At 35.7% G+C, this 17775-nt stretch overlaps 1 protein-coding gene across 10 annotated transcripts in view; it reads right to left on the bottom strand.

The window, feature by feature from the left end:
* Positions 1–17775, bottom strand: part of LRBA (LPS responsive beige-like anchor protein) — a 729491-nt gene that overhangs the window by 252387 nt on the left and 459329 nt on the right. The gene's annotated exons all lie outside the window — the stretch shown is intronic.

Consider the following 17775-nt stretch of genomic DNA (forward strand, 5'->3'; position numbering starts at 1 on the left):
CTGCAGATGGAATTAAGGTTGCTAATCAGCTAACCTTAAAACAAGATTAACCTGGATTATCCACTGCACCCATGTAATGACAAAGGTCCTTCAAAGTGGAACAAGGTGGCAGAAGAGTAGGTCAGAGTAATGCCATGTAAGAAGCTCTCAACCTGTGGTTGCTGGCTTTGAAGATAGAGGAAGGGGGCCACCAGCCAAGGAATACAAGAGGCCTCTAGACTCTGGAAAAGGCAAGGAAATGGATTCCTCCTGTATCTTTCCTCCAGAAAGAAATGCAGCCTCTCAACATCTTGGCTTTACATAGTGAGACCCATATGTTCAAGTCACTAAGTTTGCAGTAATTTATTAGAGTGGCAATAAAAAACTAATATGTATGCTATTTTCTCTTCTAGAAAGTATAATAAATGTAATTTAATCCTTAAAATTGAACAGAATCATTATGGGAATCAATTACTATTTTAAGCAACAACCTATCTACTCCAAACTCCAAGCAGACAACAAAAAGATTCTCATATTCACCATTAGAATAGATTCCAAGTGACCTTTTGACAACAGAGGTGTACTACTACCTATTAACTCCACTTCATCTTCTGTGAATGGCTCTGCTCTCATTACTCTCCACATCACTGACTATCCCTCAATCTCTACTACTCTCTTTCTCTCTTAAGTTCCTCATTTTAATTCTTTCCGGTTATTTTTATTCACACAGTATCTCCCGAGCTTCTTGACTCTTGCATAAAGATTGGCTTTAAGTGCACAAGGCTAGTCAATGCCTTTTTTCCTTGTCTGCAAATCTACCAATCAGCATATAATATTCTGCTCACCTCAGCTCTTTTCATTGTTGCTGAGTATTCACTGGTTATTTTCTAAGGATATTTCCCCCCCCTATTTGCAATCTGAACCTTAAATTTTCCTGTAGAAGGCTATGTATATTTACTACATCTGCATACTTGGATGGGAAGCAGCAGAGATAATGATAGCACAGTCATACACACACACCATTATAGGCCGCTGTGATAAACGGCAATGTTAAGTGCAAATTCATTTTCTTCACATTTAGGCAATTTCCCCCACCTCTGCTCTGTATGTTCTCAGTAAACGTTTAAAGGACAGGAGAAAATAAGCTCTTAACTTCCTAATATGAAAGTTAGGAAGAAGACACAACTAAGCAAACAAAGTCAAGGTATATGTAGTATCAGAACAGATAAGAATACATACTTAATCTACAATTCATTTTCTTAAACCTGATTCATATTAATTAGAAGCCTTCAAATATTTAAAAAGTACAAATATTATTAAACTGAGAGCTAGTAGATGTCCAAAATGATGTCTTACTCATTTTTGCTTCTCTGTTGCCTAGAATTAAGTTTGTTTTCAGGTAATCTTTTTTTTTTTTTTTTTTAAGATTTTATTTACTCATGAAAGACACAGAGAGAGAAAGGCAAAGACGTAGTCAGAGGGAGAAGCAGGCTCCAGGCAGGGAGCCTGACGTGGGACTCGATCCTGAGACTGTGACCGCAGATCACACCCGGAGCCAGGGGCAGGTGCTCAACCGCTGAGCCACCCAGGCGTCCCGGTAACCTTTTTTTTTTAACCTTATGACAAATCTGTATATAAGCCTAGATACACAGATCTTGACAATCTAAAAAAAAAAAAGACTTAACCAATATCAGCAACACATAATCACAAGACTGAAATATTACAATGTTATATTGTCTTTAAAATCTATGCTTTATATCGATTACATAAAACACTGTAGAGTTGTAGCATATGTACCACGGTTTTATATATACTTTCTATATGACAACTCTCCTGATAATTCTAGATGACAATTTCCATGGTAAAGTATAAGCTGCACATAATGGAATCTTGGTTTATTTTTTTAATATATAAAAGACAATAAAATATGATAAAGCCATATAACCTAAGAGTTATGTAAAAATATATTATACTTTGAAATATATTTATTTATATATGCATATAAATTTACTGAATAAATATTAAGGTAACAATGAAGATAATTAAACTCTTCATTTATTTTAACAATAATTTTCTGTTCCTTCTCAAGTCTTTCTCCATAAATACTACTTTAACATGCATAAAATCATAGCACAGAGATAATTTGGTGTTCTTTTAAAGTTACATCTTTTGAAGTACTTTATCTATAACTAAGGTTCTAATTATATAAGTCTACCATATTTCAATTCCCTTATAAGAAAATTTAAAAGGAAAGAATCCATTTAGGCATTCTAATATTAATTTATAATATCTGAATTATATCTGAATGAGTCAAAGATATAATTCATGAAGAAATAAAATATGACTTAAAAGCATAATATGAAACAGACCCATCTCAAAATAACCAATTACTATTTTTAGGATCTTATTGTATTTTTTTCTAATTAATGATTTCCAATTAAGCTGTTTAGGAAAAGCTTTAAAGTAATTTTAATCTTAAAAGAAGATCAATAATTGATACTGACTTCAGACCAAAATGTTTTCAATAATTCAAACAGTATTTACCAAGACAAAATTTTTAACTACATATAAATTGCCCCTCATTGGATGAACAAGAATGTGAATAACTAAACTTCTGCAATCAAAATATAGATACGCTTTTAAACATACACAGAGAATATTATACTTACAAAATAAACTGCATCAATTTCCACATAAAAGCTGAACTCCAAACAGGAATTAAAATTGATGTCAGTTTACTTCTGAGAGCTTACTATATTTGGTTAACTGCTTCCTTTTTGATAACACAGCGGTTTCAGTTTTATATAAAGACTCATTATAAGCCACAATGTTTCCTAAGAACAAAATATGCAACATTTTATTAACTCCATTTTCATCTTCTATAAAAAGCCATGGGTATAACTACCAATCACTTTAAAAACAGATTTAAATTTCAAGTATTTTTCCTATGATTTATGACATATTCCTTTAGGAGTTTCCTAACCAGACTACCTAACAGAGTTTACAATGCAATGATTTCTTAAAACTTGCATAAAATGATAACAATTGTTATTTGGTCCTCTGGGAATTTGGAAAAACAAAACAAAAAACATGACACAGAAATCACTTTCTCTCTGCATTATCTGATCATGTCACAACATTTCAGAGTGGGATACCGAGGTTTTATCCTCCTCTTTTGACAACTGATGGGGAAAAAGGCAGCTTTGGAGTATCAAGAGAAGATAAGGATAAGTAGATGTGCAATGGATATCCTTGTAGTTGTAGGAGCACAGAACTTAAGGAACTATTGCAGACAATGGCAGAGAGGGCATTAAAAAACAAAAGAGCATGGCACTGACAGGATACCAATAAAAATTTGATGGCTTTAAATAAACTGTCACCATCTTTGCAAGTCATGCTTTGTCACTTCTTACTTTTAAAATAAACTAAGTTTGTACACTCCATGTGCCTTGGCTTCTATATAGATAGACTCAGTAACAGAATATAACCCATTATAGATTTACTGAGATGATTAAAACAAAGCTCTCAGAATACTGCCTCAACACAGAATAAGAGCTCAGTATTATTCTTGTGCAAATCTCATTTCAATTGGGTTTTAAAAGACTTTCAGAATATAACCTTGAGAAATCTCACACTGAAAATCTGACCTTCATGATACGAAGAAATCTGTTTGAAAGAGGAGGGCCTCAAAATTATTAGTCAACCAACCAGCATTTATAGAGTATATATTATTTATCTAGTTCAAATAATATGATCCCTGCCTTTCAATAACTTTTCACATTAATAAGTTAATAAAGGGAGATGAATTCATGGATCATGACATAGGGGAGACAACAGAAATGAAACATATATTAAACTATTTGAGATTGCTCGTAACTAGACTATCAGTTCAAAGACAGTGCTCTCTGTGGGGCATTTCATGATAAATGTAAGGAAGCTAATCTGGAAAGACAAAGACTTTAGATTGGGGGTTAGTGGGAAACAAAGTTGATTAAGTAGGATTGTAAAGAATAATGACAAAGACAGCCAGTTTTATTCTATTTCTCTAAGTAAATACCTGTTAAGAGAACTATTTAAAATAAAAGCTTGTGTTTGATGGGAGTCTTTGAGTTAACTGAAATCCCTGAAAAGTTCCCCTTCCTTTGTTCTCTTCTTCTTTCCAAATACTTATTATATACCTACTATCTAACAGGAAATGTATAAGGTGCTGGGAGTAAGAAATCATTAAGATAAGGCTTAATGAGAAAATTTTCAGTATACATACTCTCAGAAGAAAACTGACCAAGCTTATTTCACCAGTACTACTTTTTCTTTTAAGTGAGGAACTGTTTTCCTCATTACAACCTAAAAGATTTTACAGTTTCAAGAGTGCATCAAATGAACATATTGATAATATTATTAGATAAACATTCATGTCAAAATCATGCATTCTTAAACTCTATCCTGAAAGCTCCTGTCACTTACAATATACTAAGTGAAGGAGTTTAGGAACCTGAATATAGAGTTTAGGGACCTGAAAACCATTCTAGAACTGCACATGAGCTCTCAGTTTAAAAATACCTGAGCAGTTTTGCCAGATGCCAGGAAACAGTAATAACAAAAAATTAATCCCAGTTGGAAAAAAGGAATGCAAGGATAATTCAGAAATAGTTTTGAGCCAGAAGAATATAACTAATCTCTAAAAGATAATCCAAAATTTATAAGAGCATGTAACCTTGGACAAGTCATTCAACCTTCCCACATCTCAGTTTCTTCATCTGTAAAATGGTGATAACATATAGTACTTATCTCAAGAGGTTATTATGAAGACTTACGAGCTAAAATAGGTAAAGCACTTAGAACAGCATTTGCAAATAGTAAATGCCTCATACGCCCTATATTATCGTAAAAGCATTTCTCCAATATCTGGTTGAAGAACAATATATCCTGACAAAAGTAAACAATAGCTCTAAAAAAGAGGAAATGTTCAAAAGTAGTACAACAGAAGGAAAAGAGGAAAGTCACAGAATTGTATTAGTGACATAAGTGTGCTTAAGGAGGTAGAGGTAAAACAGAGGTCACAAAAATATGTATAGTTTTAAATAAATATATGGAAAGAGACAAAATATTCTATATTTAGAAAAAGAATTGTATTCTATGTTTAGCAAAATTTAGATAATTTCCAATCACTTTACATTACTCTAACAAAAGTTATATTGCTAATAAAGAGTATACTTCTTCATGATACAGAATTTGGAACCCCATCAATGGTTTGTTCAGCTTGCATAAGTCACAACTGATTGGACACAGTCCCTGTGGGCATGCCATTTCATCCAGACTGGATGGTTCATTAGTCATAATTACTATAACTGTACAGCAGAGACTGCAGTTTTATCTCATCATACATCTTTGATCAAGCTGCTTCAATTTCTGCTTCATCAGCATATGAAGTTACATTATTGGAGTTTTTTATTTTCAATCGGTGATTAACACAGATTATGCTTTTTATCAAAACATGTATTTCGTCTTCACATTTAATAGTGAGGGCTCAGATCTGACCACCATTTGACCTCTGATATTTCAAAACCACCTAAACACCATGAATCATCAACTGAAACCCAGAATGTTACAGAGAAAATTAAACAAAGAAAAGAACTGACCTGTGTTAAAAGCATAAGATGATTGCACTTATCTAAATTGAGACTAACCATATTTGCAGCAGCTTCTCATTAAACATTAAATTGCACACTAGAACACATCATACATATTTATTGTTTTGCACTGTCACTTTCAAAAGACGCCTACCACAATTAGTGTTTCTCTCAAACTATAAGCTACATAAGAAAATTTCCCATGAAGCTTGAAGACAAAGTAATGTAGAAGATTGTACAAGAAGGTTAAAGAACAGATGGATAATAGATTTCACTGAACACTAAAGCATAACACACTTACTTCAGAAAGAAAATGTTGCCAAAACATGGTTCAAATGCAAAATACTGAATGAAACTGATGTGTCAGGAATTTTCTTCTTCTAAGTTCTACTGAAGAACAATAGGGGACTAAATGGCCTGTCTCACTATTTTTGTGCCCCACTATTTTTCTGTGCAAAGTGTCCCCACTGTAGGCTGCATGAACAATCATAATCGACAGTTACATGCAGGCACTGAGGCTGCAAAAATCCCAGAGTAATTAGTGTTGTCTGAATGCAATGACATCTGTGTTCTCATGGTTCTCAAGACATGTCAGGCCAATAAGATGTATATGGAAAAATATGACAAGCATTGCAAATGCCCTTCTGAAAGGTCTTACACTTTGGGGAAAAGCTGAAGAAATAACACATGTCATCTTTTTGTAAGCAATATATTTAATATTAGAAGATCTAAAAAGATCTTTTGAGTCATTCATTTTCTTTTTGCAACTATAGAGTATTTATTCAGGATACAGCAACACAGCATGAAAAAAATACTGCAAGTTTGTCTCTTTAAAACTTTCTTAACACAAATGGTTCTGTGCAGTGGCAATGTATGCACCCATTCCTTAAAATAACAAAATAGAGAGCACATCTTATTAACACTGTTCAATTTCTTTATTTTAATTTTAAAATGACATCTCTCAGTACTGGACATAAAACGGTTTAAAATGTGTTGTTAAATGCTTTAGAACTATGTTTGCATTTTTCTAATAATAGAGACTGCCAAGTTGATTGCATTAAAAAGCCTTTGTTTTAGAATACCTAATGCTTTTGCTGAGTGGTGCCTATTGCTGAGCCCTCTCTCTCTAAGCTGTAGCAGTATGTTGGAGCATGCACTTGCTCCAAGAAAGACATTAGTCATCATTAACAGAAGCACTGACACCAAATCTAAGTGCCTCTCCACAATGACCAAGTGGCAATCATCTTTCTCTTAGACTGTCACTGCTGATTAGGATTTTCTTTCATGAAAATTTAATTTGTCCCCCTTTCTTCAGCTTTTTTTTTTTTTTTTAATTCCTAAGAAAACACTATTCAGGAAGGATTGCAAATACAGCAAAAGAAGCTATACGTACAGCATAGGCTAACAATGTAAAGATTACAATATACTCAGCCAAATCTTTTATCTAGTCCAACAGAAAAACACAGATTGAGTGAATGATTAATAAACAGGGAAAAACAATGATTATAAAAGGAATCTAGCTTTAAGAAACTGTAGGCCTCAAAGGATAAATAATTCAAGAGACCTGAATAAAATTTTTCTAACGATTAATTACACAATCCCAAGCCTTCTTGAAAACTAAGACTATAATATTTTAATTGTATGTTTAATGCATGTTTCACTGCCTTTCCAATTTGGATTTTCTATATCTGAAAAAAAGAAGACAGAGGTATCTGTCTGGTAACTGCAAACGGAAGAAAATATTTAAGCATCCATACCCTCAGTGTGCATTAACCTACTGGTTAAAAATGGGGGAGGGGAGGAATTTTCGGTGGCACTGGACGAATGAAAATGATTCATGTGGTCACACAGGGTACTCCACAGCTAGATGATACTACGGACTTACTTGAACTCTGGTTCTGTACAATATCACAGTGTTAAACAAGATATCATAGCGATAAGTTATTTAAGGAAGTTTTAAAAAACATTTACTTTCCTGTTTTATTTCAATTTGTTTAAAGTTTTCAAAAAATGTAAGCATATGATAGTTTGTAAGGATCCTGGTACAACCAAAACTCCCACTTCTAGTTATAAATATTATCTTCTCTTTATATTACTTATAATTTGTAACAAAATAGAGATTGACTTAAATTTAAAATATCTCTAAATTATTTTATATCCTTTTAGAACATGTGTACTTTTAGTCAAAACCTGTTACACTTTTGTGTTTATGTGAACATAAATTTTATCTATCTTTCAATGTCCATATCTTTCAAATATCCATATGAAATGCCTTTAAAACAAAAATCAGCCTCATTTCTTTTTAAGTTCAGAAGCAACCATAATTCATCAAACTTTAATCATTAAATGTTCTATGCCTGACTATTTTATTGTGAAAAGTAATATAAAACAAATTTGAAGGTCAAATACCAATTGCTTTAGGGCTAATACATCACATTTACAAATGGTACAATTTTTTTTCTATTTAAAACTGGTCTACAGTTAAAACATTTAAGTAGAGATTAGGAATTAAAATGGATTTTGAGCGGCAATTTGCAACTGCTGCACTTTTATAACAGAGATATCACAACTGAGTTAGGATCTAGTCTAAAATAAAAGCAAAAATATACAATAACATAACTTACTTATCCTTGCATAGTATCTTTATAAATGCTTGACTCATTTATTTAACTATGTAAATATGTTCTTTAAATTCTCAAAAGCTTGAAAGTAAACTCTGATCTTCAGAGTTGCAAAGACCTACCCAAATCAAAACTTCAAAGACTTAAAAGTATAATTACTGACTCCATTGCTAGATCCAGTACATGTTCAAGTAGAGAAGTTTAGCTCTATAACTTCCACCCCTCAACCTAAACCTCCAAGTCACTTGTCAGTTAAAGGTTGGGCGATTTATTGACCGCCTCTGGATGCATACTGTCAGTGCTGAAGGAAATATGAGAGAGGGTTGTCGCTACTGTTCTGGAGCTCATTGATAATGACATACCTGCCTCTGTCACCCATTACCCATACTACAAACTACTTAGACCTAACTGAAAAATCAATAGCCTACTTGCACTGGTTCCTGTGGCTGCCTCCTTTGATTGTCAGCTCCTGTCTAGGGTCAGCACTTACATGAAAGGGGCTGTGACTGCCTGATGCTTTCAGGACAACCTAACGATATGAAACTAGCCAACAGAACAGTAAATTCTGTCTCCCTGCCCTCCTCATCAATTAGGCTTTGACTAGGCTTGCCTGTAGAAACCTGACCTTTTAAGTTTAGGTGAATATGGACTAGCTGAACACACCATTGCCCTCAGCACTGAGCCAGGAAATCTACTGACAGGTTAAACAAAACAGAAGGTTGTAACTGTCATAATTTGCATTGCACTTTCACGCCAACAAGGGTGTTATCAGTAGGGGCAAGCCCTGGAACACACAACTCCAGCACCCTTAAGCCACACTACTCATAAATTTTCAAGTGAAGTGAGATAAAACATAAATTCACAAATAGCCATGCATTTCTCATCGCTTAGACTTTTAGGTTTGCACTTTGCAAACCCACATAGTGTCCATCAACAACTCTTTCAGTGGTCACCTGGCACTCCTACTGCATTTAACGAGGGACTTCCAGTGAACACAAGATAGAAGTAAAAATAACTCAACTATGCCAATTGAAAAGATATTTTAGAGAGAATTCATAACACAGGAGACATACTAACCTACATCTAGAAATAAGAATAATTAGATCTCAATATACTGTCTCTTTCCTACCTCATATCCCTCCCTCCACAAATATCCACAAGCTTAGAAAATAGTAAGTTATCACAACAGTGAAGGGAAGTGTTGAAATTATTTCCTACCATGCTTCTCTGATACAGCATCTTTTACAGTTTGAGAGAAAACTAAGAACATCTGTAAAATAAAAGATGTTAACACTTTTATGCTTGTCAAATCATCTGATGAAAACATGTGAAAAGCATGAGAAAGTAGTATAAAACTTTACTTACTATCATGACTTGTGTTTTGAAAACCATTTCACTGCTTGGATCTATCTTTTAGCACAACATGAATATGGTAATATCATAGTTGCTCAGAATACTGTTTCTCTAAGGAGAAGACTGACCATTCCTTTTTTTTATTATTACTTTATTTTTGGAGTTAACTGTGAACTTGAACTTTATTTGGCTTCAAGAACTTTTACAGAATATCTAACCTTTATAAAAATGTCAGAAACACTGAAAGTCCATTCAACATTTTAAGAAAAAAAAAATCCCTGCTAATCTTATGTACAGCTTTAAACAGATATTACTTTTCTATATATGCAATACACATGCTTGCTTCTTTTTCCTATTTTTTAAAACATTATTTATTTATTTATTCATGACAGAGAGAGAGAGAGAGAGAGAGAGAGAGAGGGAGAGAGAGAGAGGCAGAGACACAGGCAGAGGGAGAAGCAGGCTCCATGCAGGGAGCCCGACATGGGACTGGATCCCAGGTCTCCAGGATCACAACCTGGGCTGAAGGCAGCGCTAAACCACTGAGCCACCTGGGCTGCCCTCTTTTTTCCTATTTTTATTAACCAACTCCTATCAAGCAATAATTAGGACTGGAAATTATTCCACTTTGCTATTCCAAATTGCTATTTGGTTGTCCCTCAAAACCATCTCCAATCTATCATTTGCAGTTTTTTTTCCTTAAGACTAAAATATGGGTGGCACATAACCATTTGTAAGCTTTTTCCTTTCTGCAACTTTTTTCATGTTAAAAACTTTCATATATCTATATTAGAGCAGCACTGGAAGCCTAAATTCTTGCAGAAAGATTTCTGATTTGAAATCAACTGATAAAGATATAAACAATAGCTTAAATCATGTTACTGTATGAAGTTAGAGATTTTTTTATCTTGAGGAGGTAGAAAAAGACCTAATCCACCCCCCCCCCCAATTTAAGAATTGAGAAAATAGTGAGTAGAGATAATGACTCGATCAAGGTCACTTAAAAGTTTGCAGCCAACGGAGGACAAAAATTCAGTGCTTTAGTCCCCCTAGACTATTGCTCTTTAGATGCTACCAAACTGCCTCTCTTTATCTTATCTATCTAGGTAAGTTACGTGACAGCAATGACCTTACATATTTTAAAAAATACACAGCTTTGTATCATTCGTTTCTAATTGATGTTGTAATTTATAGAAAGTTTTTACTAATTTCCAGAAGAGATTAGATTTGTAGAACATTTAGCCAACAAAGTACCATAGAACAAATAACTATTAGAAATAGAAGATCTAATTAAGTATGGTTGGAACCCTGTACTTACCTAATTTGATGATTAACTATGCATCTGGTAGCCTTTCAGGTCCTTTGTGTGTACCTATCTGATAGCAAAGTGAAAGGGCATGGATAGTGTCTGGTCCCAGCAAGCAAATCATTTGGAAACAGTCATAGCCATAGATCAAAGATTTTTCACTCTATCCAGGCTGATTTAAACCTACCAACCCAGGTTTTGTCTTCAGACAAAACCAGTCAGAAAATAAAAGAATGACTCTTTAGGATCCAAAGATAATAAGGGAAGATAGAAAGGAAAAATTCAGAAAAGAAACAGGCTGGCAGAACCCTGATATACATAGGCCAAGACAGCTGTTTTATATCCTAGCTTGATTTCACATGGTTAAAGGAAAAGTTTCCATTCCTTAGATCATCAAATATTATTTCATTTATACTACACAGATGTCTTCTATACATAGATTGGAGCCAATGAAGAATTTTTGTTGTTGTTGTTTAACCACTACAAGGAATCAGAGAGACCTCTCAGCACATCACTTTTACTGTAATTCACAATGTTTGAAGGAAGGAACAAACTAGATTTTTTAACATTTCCATTAAAAATAAGACAAAGTCCATTAAAAGTCTCCTGTAATCACAGCAAAAGAATGATGTCAAATTACCTCGACTAGTAACAATATAGATGGAGTGCTGTAGAACCAATATATTTTAAAATAAACTAAGATGTTTAAAAAAGCTAGTTTTCCTAAAGTATAATACAAAACTATCCATGTGACATGCTTAACTGATAATTTTAAACATAGATCCACAAAATGTCTCATACGACCAGAAAGAAATTCAGAACACAATGCCAAGTCTTATATTTTGAACTAAGCACAGCTCAGAACTAGCATAATCTACATCCCTAATCTCAATCATCTGTTACATAAATGTTTGGCACTGATCGGAAAGGAGAACAGAAATGGGAATGGGGATGGCTCTAAGATCACAAGAAACATATTCTACATGTGAGTCTGTAGTAGTATGTTATTAAACAAAGGATATCACACCTTCTTTAAACCACAAAATTTAAGGTCTTGAATTAAATGGAAACCAAAAGTTTTGATTTATTTAGCATCAAGTTCAATATTGACTAATCCTGATTTTCCTATCTTCTGGAATTGATATTTAAAAACTAGACACAAATAATAATCCATAAATTATATAATCATTCCTTAAATAGTTAAGGTTGGTTCTACTAAAAGTACGTTCTTATTTGTTGAAGATTATAATGAGTTATGAAAGCCAAAGTTATTTGTCAGGTGAAATTTCATATCTACCTCATAGTATATTAGCAAGTTCAAACTGAGGAAGGAAGGAAGGAAGGAAGGAAGGAAGGAAGGAAGGAATGAACGAACGAACGAAGGAGGGAAGGAGGGAGACAGGACACAATCTTATTTGTTCTAACTTTTCAGAACTTGTTTAACTATACATGAAAATAAAAGAATGCAATTATTACCACACAAAATGTATACATTTAAAATGAGAAAAAGCTAAATGATTTACTGGTAAGACCAAATGATCTATCCCAACATAAGGGAGAATACAGTAAGTTCAATGAACCACCTTCTGAGAAATGCTTACTACATTAACTACTATTGTTTTCTTAATATTTCATATCCTAGCTCAGTAATAGAACAGTATTTACTTTTCAGTTAGGCTAAAAGCTGCTTACTTCCATTTTCCTGAGAATGATTTCTTTGCCGTATAATTATACATCTTGGTGAGATCAAATTATGTACAGCTTAATAAGGTACTCATATATACAACTGTTATTCAACTTGGGAGAAAACATGAACATATATTGTGCTCTTCAATTTTTCTCATCCTACAAAATATAAGAATTAGACTTGTAAAAGATGTGAATGTAAAAACAACACCTCTATCTATCTATCTATCTATCTATCTATCTATCTATCTATCTATCATCTATCTATGTAATCCAAGGTTACCCAACGAATTCAAAAGGCCCACAATACAATACTCAAAGGCATGTAAAAGATTTATTTTCTAATACACTTCGATAGGCTTACTATGCAAAATTAAAGTTATTGCCTTTACCTGACAGAGCATTATCTTAAATTCAAACTGTACAAATTGAGAACAATTCCCTTGGGTCACCAATCAAAGAGATTACAAGGTTTTTGTTTTTGTTTTTTAAAGCTATTTTGTAAGGGGAAAAAACAAAAACAACTTGTTTCAGCAGCATGACTGACCATTTAAAACGGGCACTACAGTGAACTGTTCAAAGAAAACATTCAATTACTGATTATTCTCTAGATTGATTCCAGAATAGTAATTATTGATAGCTTAGAAAGAATGCCTATGATACCTCAGTTTTGGAAATTAGATAATTTCACAGAGCGCAAAAGAGAATGCGATTTTACTTTGACTTTTAATATGATGAAAAGTTTTTAAAAGCTTTTTAAATTATAATTACTTCAATAAAATCGCATCAACTAATATACAAACAAATTATGTTTGGGTTATTTACTTTTCTTTCTGTTTTCACTAGAATCATTTTTAAATTCAGGGAATTTAACAGTTGTTTATTTCTCCATTTATATTTTGACCAAAAATTATTTTTTCTTAAAAAAAAATCAAGCATTTTTATAAATACATTGAAAAGATTAAGTATGTACGAACCAAAAAATTTAGCAAATGCATAGATGTTTCAATATTAGATCTTAGAGGATAAGAGTATACACACACAAACAAACAGGAGGTTCTTTGTTTTTGTCTAAATCCTTCGGAGAGTTGTTTTCTTTTTACAGTCAATAATCTGATTATTTTTTGAATACTTCCTAAAATGTCTTTCTGGAAAACAAAACTATATAATCTAAAATCTGCATACTCTTTGGCAGAGATTATTACAGTACTGTATGCCATGTCTATAGAGAATAATGAATATCTTTTAAGGCTCAGTGATATGATAAAGTTAAAAAATGCACTGAAGTTTAACTTAGTAAACATATTTTTAAGTAAAGATCAGCAAAAAATAAAACAGTTTAAGGATTCTGTATTCTCTGGAAATGTAAACAGGATTATATCTGTCAGATGTACAGAAGCTCTGACTTCAGCCATTAGTTTGGTTTTGCTCCTGAGAAACACAACATGAACTACTGAATCATTTCTTTTCAAATCCATACATTCCCTGAAGCAGTTCAGGCTTCATCAGCAGTGCAGGAATGTTTTAAAATGACAGGCAAAGAGCATTAGTTCTCTTTTTTCTCTCATACTGTTTTCCTATAAATGGAAGACAGGGTTCTCTTCTCAAAGCACTTAAGCTGAGGCTGTTTAAGTCAATTGCTGTAGGAAAATACGACTGAATTCTCTCTATGCAAGAAAGTATCACAATTGGATTATTTTTTTTTTTCAGGAAAAACTTTGAGAAAATCAAGTACCGTATTACCATCTTAGAATAACATATTGTAAAATTAGCATTCTATTAATTGCCTATTATTCTTTAGTTATAAATATTTTCAATTTAAGTGTTCTGCCAACACACTTAAAATCACCTTATTTTAGCACCAAATAATACCCAATTCTGCTTCTACTTTTAAATATAAAAAGGCCCTCAGATTAAGATATACCAATTTTGGTTTTGAAAATCTTATTTGTATATATAGTTAACTTTTATTTCCAAGTTTCTGTACTGAAAAGCATTTCATTGCCAGAGGACATTCAGTTAATAATTAAAAGTTTATTTGCTCATGATCAATTAAAGAGAGGATGTAATATATAATCTGGCTATTCTTCTGGAGCTTAAACATTCACAAATTTTCAAACCCTAGTATACTAATTGCTATACCTTGACTCAATTTTATTTTAAGGAAATGGAAAACTTTAAGGGTAAAACTCAAACATACACATTTTAGCTTATACTAAGTAAAAACCTTAGTATTATTGTGCATTCTCATAAAATGCTCCTCAAGTAAGTATGGTAAAGGTAAAACCTAGAGAAGTCTGAAGGTTATGGACTGCATGAAATCCCAAACAAAAAAAAATTCAAATGACACCCTGAGTGTCCTCCTCCCCTCTTTTGGAATGTCTGTAGTTAGCCCAACATCACAGGTCTGGGCAGAAGCATGCTGATGTTGGCACTGCCTAAACCAAACAAACAAGATGTTTAACAGTCAAATAAAATGTCCTGCAGCCTCCCTAATGAATTTGTCAAGGACCATCAGATTTCTCTCCCCCTCTTTTGCCTCATTAACTCAAGTATGATGAGACGGATTATAACAAGAGAATACAGATCAATCGGTCTGAAGACTTGAAGTGGCTTTTAGCCTCTAGAGTTTCTTTCTCTCCCTTGGTCTCCTTTAATAGAACACGGTATCTCCTGCAGAAGGGGCTGCCACTTCGTTTTAATACACCATCAAGGAGCTGCTGATGGACTTCTATACTAACATACATAAAAGCAGAGGTGACAGGGGCTCTTCAATTACAGCCTCCTCGGATACCGTTTCCCCCTTCAATTATTCAGCCAGAGGAAGAGCGGATCCGCAAACACACAGCTGAAGCGGCTCTCAGGGCAGAGGCGGCCGGGCGAGCGGGGTGGGGGAGGGGGAGGCAACGGGCAAGCGGGCATTATTTGCTCCAAGTGTTTAAGTTTATTGCTCGAATGATGTTTCTAATTAGTGCCCCGGCAATAAATTAAAGTCGCCTTTGTTTAACTGATTTATTATTTACTACAGCATCTACCTTAGACAGGGTAAATTGGTAATGAATTGTTTTTAAATCAAAACATTTGTAACGTTTTATCATCCCTCAGCCTCCGTGTAGAGTGGAGAAACCCCGGGGCGAGGGTGCCACGAACCCTGGAGGCGCTCGCGGGGCCGGGCAGGCGGAGGAGTGGGCGTCGGGGAGCGCGGCGCGAGGGCCGCGTGGCCTGGGCCGCCCGCCGGGGCCGGAGGGAGCAGGGCGCTGGGCGCTGGGCGCCTGCCCACGGGCCTGGGGTGGCGGCGCCGGCCCCCCGGGACCTCCTGCGAGCGCTCCCAGGCGCGCCGCGGGCCGGCCGGGTGCACGCGCAAGGCCTGCCCCGCTCGGAAGCGGCGGGCACCGGGAGGGCCCGGGGCGGGGGGCGGGGGGCGGGGGGGGGGCGCACCCTCTGCCCCGACGCGAGTCTCCGCCCAGGAACTGCCCCCGACCCTCTCCGGCCGGTCGCAGCGCTCGCGGCAAGGAGCCCCTCCCGCCGGGCAAGGCTCCCAGAGCGCCAGCCTGACCTCGCGGCGTGAGCCGGGCTGCCCACGGGCTCTGGCTTCCCACTCGTGCGGAGCCCGGGCCGCCGCGGCCGACCTTCCGGGATGCGGGATGCGGGATGCGGGATGCGGGATGCGGGATGCGGGATGCAGGCTGCGGCCCGGGAGGGCTGGAGCCTGCGGCCGCCCCAGCTCCCCGCCACTAAAGGAGAAGTCGACTGAAGCTCTGCGCCGAGCTTGGGGCGTCTGACTTCCGAGTGCTCCCCACTCCTGGCCACTGAAGACACAGTCTACACAAAATCCGACTTGGATTTTAAAAAGCCAACCCGTTCTTTAGAAAGGGCGTGACATGGTATCTGTGGTCCGCTCCAGACATCTAAGAAGGAACCAAGAGGTCCAAGTGTCTGACATCAAGTAGGTGGAGAGAAATAAACTTTCCTTATGCAACTGAATCCAGGTTGACCCGGTCCAGCTTTTAAGAAGGCACCGCAAGTCCTCCCAAGGGGTTTTGCAGAAGCCGCAGGCACACCGGGTTTTGCAAAAGGAAGTCTTTGCCCAGATGGCTTCATTGATTTTTATTTCTTATGTCATTATCAGAGAATACAATGTCCAAAATCTATCTAAAAATAATTCCATCTACTTGATTTGTCTTAAAAAGACTCAGTATCCAGACACCTGAGATTCAAACATAAACCCTCAATACTAAGCAAATCAGAAACACTGGTACAGCTTCTTTCATCCAAAAGTAGGGAAAGGCTACAAGGGGTACAGCTTGAAAGTATAACACATATACTAAAAGCACATGCATGAGTTTCACTGAAATGCCAAGGGAGGAGTGAAGCCATCTGTGTAATCAATAACAGGATAGTTATAGATTTTTGCAGCAGTGAAGTCTTTTAAAAGCAACAGTCAATTATGAAAATAAAATCATTTTACAAGTGAAACTCTGTACTGCCTCAGAGTGTATTCAAAATTAGATTTACAACATTTAACATTTTAAGAAAACTTGGGTTCACTTTTACTTCTCTTCGTTTTTGTTGTTTAAAACAATTTTAGTGGCTTATGTTAAAAGTATGTCCAGAAATATTCTACCATATATAGAGTAGCCTTCTTTCTCAGAACTTAGACCTATTTTCTCTCTAATAGCTAGTCTTCTTAATAAAGAAATAGCATAAAATATAGCTGAATCTTAATTATGAAGTAATTATCAAACAAGGTGCTTGCACTATTTTTACCCTGCCCCAGTTTTTCAACAGCATATGGAAATTACTGAAAAGAGATTTATATTCATAAACCTTCACCCCAAATCCACTCCACCACACAGCCCAACTGGTGCACACATACTGCTCTGGCTTTTGGCAACAATGGGAAAGAAGGGGAAGACAAGGGAGGAAGACTTTGCCAAAGGAGAAAATCTAGAAAAAATGTAGGTTCTTTCCCAGATTCCCCTTCTTCCTTCTATTTGCTTTCAAGCAAAAATAGTTTTGTCAGAGTTTGCACCTTCTGCACAATATTGGTAGGGGGAAAAAAAGTGAACCTTTCTCAACCACTGCTACTCTCTCGCGCGTTATTCCAGCCATCTCCAGGAAGTCCCTTCTACATAGACTCTCTTTTTCTTCCTTGCAACTGATAAGAGGAGAGGATAAAGAAGAAGGGGGCTGTAAAATA

The sequence above is a fragment of the Vulpes vulpes genome, chromosome 10 (assembly GCF_048418805.1).
Source record: "Vulpes vulpes isolate BD-2025 chromosome 10, VulVul3, whole genome shotgun sequence".
Lineage (NCBI taxonomy): Eukaryota > Metazoa > Chordata > Mammalia > Carnivora > Canidae > Vulpes > Vulpes vulpes.